We start from the raw sequence: 6,005 nt of genomic DNA, 5'->3' as shown, positions 1-6,005 counted from the left end.
GAAAGTCCCAGGTTCAGTCCCCAGCACCACCATAAACCAGAGCAGAGCGGTGCTTTGGTATAAGAAAAATAAATTAACAAAAAACTATGAAAGTGAAGAGAAGTTAGTGTGGAGTAATGCCAAAAGGGAGAACAGTATCATTTTCATTTAAATGTATATACATCAAAATGTTTGTTAATAAGTATCTTACTTGCTTGCTAAATGTAGCAATAAAATGTTCCTCAAAGGGAACAGAGAATACAACCCAACTATATAGCATTTCTTTACTGCAACCCTTTTTTTCTCGTCTCCCTTAACATTTGGCAATATTAGTAGAGCTCATTGCAGGCTGAAATCACTGATTTCTGATTCAATTAAAGAGAAAAAAATTTTCTTTATTGGGAGGATTAATAGTTTACAGTCAACAGTAAAACACAGTAGTTTGCACATGTGTAACATTGCTCAGTTTTCCACATAACAATTTAACCCCTTCTAGGTCCTCCTCTGCCATCATGTTCCATGACCTGAATCCTCCTCCCCTACCCACCCCAGAGTCTTTTACTTTGGTGCAGTACACCAACTGCAGTCCAAGTTCTGCTTTGTGTTTTTCTTTTTTCTTTGTTTCTCTTTTTCTTTCTCTTTCTCTCTTTCTCTTTCTCTTTCTCTCTCTCTCTCTCTCTCTCTGTCTTTTTACCAGTGTACTATTCGGCTCTGGCCTATAGTTGTGTGGGGAATTGAACCTGGTACATTGAAGCCTCAGGCATGAGAATCTGTTTTCATAACCATTATGCTATCTACCCTCTGCTTGCTTTGTGTTCTTCAATTAAAGAAAATTTAAGGAGGCACAATGACCCTGGGTCCATGCTCCCAGAGGGATAGAGAATGGGAAAGCTACTGGGGAGGGGGTTGGATATGGAGATTGGGCGGTGGGAATTGTGTGGAGTTGTACCCCTCCTACCCTATGGTTTTGTTAATTAATCCTTTCTTTAAAAAAATAAAAAATAAAAAATAAATTAAAAAAAAAAAAGAAAATTTAAGGAGGCTGGGAGTTGGTGCACGCAGTTAAGCACACATATTACCAAGCACAAGAACCAGGGTTTCAGCTCCCCCCAACCCCATCTGCAGGAGGAAAAGCAGGTCTACAGGTGTCTCTCTTCCTCTATCCATCCTTTTTCAATTTCACTCTGTCCTATCTAATAAAAATTCGACTTCCGGGAGTCTGGCCGTAGCGCAGCAGGTTGAGCGCACGTGGCGCAAAGCGCAAGGACCCGGCGTAGGGATCCGGGTTCGAGCCCCTGGCTCCCCACCTGTAGGGGAATCGCTTCACAGGCGGTGAAGCAGGTTTGCAGGTGTCTCTCTTTCTCTCTCTCCCCCTCTGTCTTCCCCTTCTCTCTCCATTTCTCTCTGTCCTAGCCAACAACGAACGACATCACCAGCAACAATAACCAAAACAACAACAAGAAAAAAAAAACTAGGGAAACAAAAGGGAAAATAAATAAATAAATAAATAAGTGTAGGATTAAAAAAAAAATTAGACCCCCACCACCACCAAAAAAAAGAAAAAAAAAAAAGGAAAAATGGCCGCCAGGAGAGGGATTCGTAGTCCCAGCACAGAGCCCCAGCAATAACCCTGGTGGCAATAATAATAATTATAATAGTAAGAAAATATGTTATAACTATACAGATATACTAATACAAAGGACTGGATATTACAGGACCTTAATCCTGCAGGTCAAACTTAATGAAGAACTGAAATCAGAATACACTTCTGGAAAGAGGAAATTTAACAACTTCTCTTTTATTGCAAAGAAGACTACATTGCACCAGCTGCCTGAAAAAAACAGTTAATTTTGTCATAATTTCTCAATGTTGAATGCTCAGTTATGTAAGTTGAGAGGGAATTTTTTTTTTTTCCTCCAGGGTTATTGCTGGGCTCGGTGCCTGCACGATGAATCCACCACTCCTGGAGGCCATTTTTCCCCCTTTTTGTTGCCCTAGTTGTTGCAGCCTCGTTGCGGTTATTATTGCCATTGTTGACATTGCTTTGTTGTTGGATAGGACAGAGAGAAATGGAGAGAGGAGGGGAAGACAGAGAGAGAGGGGAGAGAAAGATAGACACCTGCGACCTGCTTCACCGCCCCGGGGGGCTCGAACCGGCATCCTTACTCCGGTCCCTGCGCTTTGCGCCACGTGCGCTTAACCCACTGCGCCACCGCCCGACTCCCAGGACATTTTTTTAAGCAGTCATGATTTATTTATTAATTGTCTTTTGTTTCCCTTGTTATATTGTTGTAGTTATTGTTGTTGTTATTGATGTCATCATTGTTGGATAGGACAGAGAGAAACGGAGAGAGGAGGGGAGACAGAGAGGGGGAGAGAAAGACAGACATCTGGAGACCTGTTTCACCGCCAATGAAACGACTCCCCTGCAGGTGAGGAGCTGGGGGCTCCAACCGGGATCCTTACTCTGGTCCTTGCACATTGTGCCACCTGCACTTAACCTGCTGCACTACTGCTCGACTCCCAGCTGTCATGATTTATTAGCTGACCAGATTAAAAAATAATCGTGGTAGACATCTTAGTTCATTCTTCTAATAAACCTGTTGATCCTGTCTTCCCTGTTACCAGCATCTTCACCTTCTATTTAAAGTGTGTGGTTTTCTAATTTCCTTTTTTAAAAAAACTTTTAAAATTGTCTTTATTTATTTATTGGATAGAGAAAGCCAGAAATTGAGAGGGAAGGGGGTGATGGAGAGGGAGAGAGACAGAGAACCTTGTTTCACCACTCTCAAGGCTTTCCCCCTGCAGGTGGGGACTAGGGACTCAAACCTGGGTCCTTGTGCACTATAACAGGTGTGCTCAACCAGGTGCGTCACCACCTGGACCCTGGTCTTTTTCCTCATACCACCTTGTGGAGAAGATAATTTGATTGGCCAGAGGAAGTTGTTTGCTTTTTTGAAGTGTTTTCCAACAGTGTAGCTCTCATGAATCAGATCCTCCATGCAGATGATGCCATATTTACCAAGGGATCGAGCAGTCAAGGACTTACCAGTCAGAGCAATCTGTCTCTTGTGAATTTTGCCATAAACTCACTTGTAGATCAGTTCATTTACTAACGTCAGATTTGGGTACCCCCAAGCAATATAGGGTTCCACAATTCTCAGCATGTTAACTGAAGCCTATTGAGCTTAACAAAGGTGCCACTAAACATCTGTCAAAGGCGAAGAAGTTGCAACACCTTTCAGACCTTTGGGCTCACACCATTGCTACCTCTGATCCTGATAACGAATGCCAGATTAGGTTCTGCAGATACATGGAAGTTGCCAGATTTTCTTGTCATCCTAGCCATTCGAATCTTGGTTCAGTATATTTGACTATATTCCTTATTATGGTGCTTAACTTTTGCATAGCTAAGCTTCCTTCTTGCCTTCTGAAGCATCTTCTGGGCAAACTTCTTTCCTGATTTTCAACTCAACTTGGCTAAAAAAAAAAAAAATTCTTCCCTTTTTTAATTTATTTTTTTTATTTTGAACCAGAGCACTACTCAGCTCTGGCTCTTATTGCGGTGCAGGGGGTTGAACCTGGGACTTCGGAGCCTCAGTAATGAGATTCTCTTTGCATAACCATTATGCTATCTAGCCCCCACTTTCCTTCACTTTTTCTTAAGGGTTTCTGGTACACAAGGAACCTTTTTTTTCTTCTCTTCTAAGCCCTCCATGGTTCTGGCCAGAAAAGAGTGAGGGAATTTTGGTAACTGGATCAGACAGTGTGTGTTGTCAGGAGAAGGAGATTTGTTTATACATGGAAAGGAGAAGTGAGATACAGGCCAAGTTCTAAATGCTTTGGCCCTGGAAACTTCAAGATTATAGAAACAATAAGAGTATCCAGGATGTATTCTCAAATCAGAATCATTCAGAATTATTTTATCACTTGTCCATATACCAATCATACTGATTTTTTCCCAAAAAGATATATTTATGTAGTGGGTGATGGTGCACATGATTATGTGCACACATTACCATGCACAAGAGCCTGGGTTCAAGCCCCCAGTCCTCATATGCAGAAGGGAAGGTTCGCAAACAGTGAAACAAGTAACGGAGGTGTCTCTCTCCCTCTCTATCTCCTCCTCTTCTCTCAATTTCTCTCTGTCTTATCAAATAAAGGCAGAGAAAAAAGGAAAAAGTGACTGCCCGACACAGTGTAGGCACTGAGCCCCAGCAATAACTGGGAGGGTGGGGGGAGAGATTTATTTATTACAAGAGAAGAGGGTGAGAGAGATCAGAGCACTGCTTAGCTCAGGTATAACTTAGTGCCAGGATTAAGTCTTTGGTCTGGGTAGCAAGTTGGTGCTCTAACAGACTGATTTATCTTCCCAGTTCTGCTTACTTCTGCTTATTTTTTTATTAGGGATTTAATATTGATTTACATACTTATGAGACTTATTTCTAATTTATGATTAATAGTGGGTTAGAAGATTGAATGACTAAAGTGTATAATTCCTGACCACACCCAACACCTAAATTCTGTGTTGTACTCGCTCACCTCCAAAGATAACCACCTTAGTTCTCACAAGTCTTAAAAATAAAACCCCTTGTGGTCCAGGAGGTGGCACAGTGGATAAAGCATCGGACTCTCAAGCATGAGGTCTTGAGTTCAATACCCAACAGCACATGTACCAGAGTGGTGTCTGGCTCTTTCTCTCTCCTCCTATGTTTCTCATTAATAAATAAGTAAAATATTAAAAAATAATAAAAAATAAAATAAAACCCCACCTTTAGGAGGAGAAGCTTTAGAGTGCTGAAGCATTGATGGAGGTGTCTAACAAATAAGAAAATTAAAAAAAAAAAAGTATATAGGGGGCTGGTCTGTAGCACACCGGGTTAAGCACACATAGTGTGAAGCACAAGGACTGATGAAAGGATCCTGGTTCGAGCCCCTGGTTCCTCACCTGCAGGGGGACTGTTTGACAGGCAGTGAAGCATGTCTGCAGGTGTTTATCTTTCACCCTCTTTATTGCCCCTTCCCCTCTCAATTCTCTGTTTTATCCAATAACAACAGTGGGAAAAAGATGGCCACCAGGAGCAGTAAATTTGTAGTGCAATCACTGAGCCCCAGCCATAACCCTGGAGGCAAAATAAATAAAATATGTATATACCCAAAAACGATATGAATGTATTTATACAGCTATATCAGGAACTGAAATTAGACAAGAGGTAGATAAAGAAGTTACAGCATGCTAAGGGATAAGAAATGGCACCCAATAGAATTTGTTCCCTGTGGTCCGGGAGGTGGAGCAGTGGATAAAGCACTGAACTCTCAAGCATGAGGTTCTGAATTCCATTCCTGGCAGCACATGTACCGGAGTGATGTCTGGTTCTTTCTCTCTCTCCTCCTATCTTTCTCATTAATAAAAATAAAGTTTTTTTTGTAATTTTATTTATTTATCTTCCTTTTTGTTGCCCTTGTTGTCTTTTTATTGTTGTTGTAGTTGATGTCGTCGTCGTTGGATAGGACAGAGAGAAATGGAGAGAGGAGGGGAAGACAGAGAGGAGGAGAGAAAGACAGACACCTGCAGATCTGCTTCACTGCCTGTGAAGTGACTCCCCTGCTGGTGGGGAGCCAGGGGCTTGAACCAGGATCCTCATGCCGGTCCTTGCGCTTAACCCGCTGCGCTACCGCCCGGCTCCCAAAAATAAAGTATTTTTAAAAATAGATTTTTTCTCATTAAACTTCAGTTTTTACAAGCTAGTATGGTTAACTGTAGAGCCCACAGGACTGTCCTGTATCCAAACCCCAGCTCATTTTCTAGTTATATTTCTTTGGTCAAATGACTTTACTTATTTGAAGTACATTTTTTTTTTATCTGTAAAGTGGAATTAAGAATCCCCCTGAAACACCAGAAGTCAGAGATAAACAGTGCTCTGGTAGAAAATAAATAAATAAATAAATAAATAAATAAATAAATAAATAGCCAGGTGGTAGTGCACCTGGTTGAATGCACATGTTACAATATGCAAGGACCCGGC

The 6,005-nt window shown here is 41.5% G+C and overlaps 1 pseudogene; it reads right to left on the bottom strand.

The window, feature by feature from the left end:
- Positions 1-2,557: 2,557 nt before the first annotated feature.
- Positions 2,558-3,697, bottom strand: LOC103118214 (large ribosomal subunit protein uL30-like; annotated as a pseudogene).
- Between the last annotated feature and the right edge of the window lie 2,308 nt (positions 3,698-6,005).

The sequence above is a fragment of the Erinaceus europaeus genome, chromosome 7 (assembly GCF_950295315.1).
Source record: "Erinaceus europaeus chromosome 7, mEriEur2.1, whole genome shotgun sequence".
NCBI lineage: Eukaryota > Metazoa > Chordata > Mammalia > Eulipotyphla > Erinaceidae > Erinaceus > Erinaceus europaeus.
This window is presented reverse-complemented; position numbering and strand designations above follow the sequence as displayed.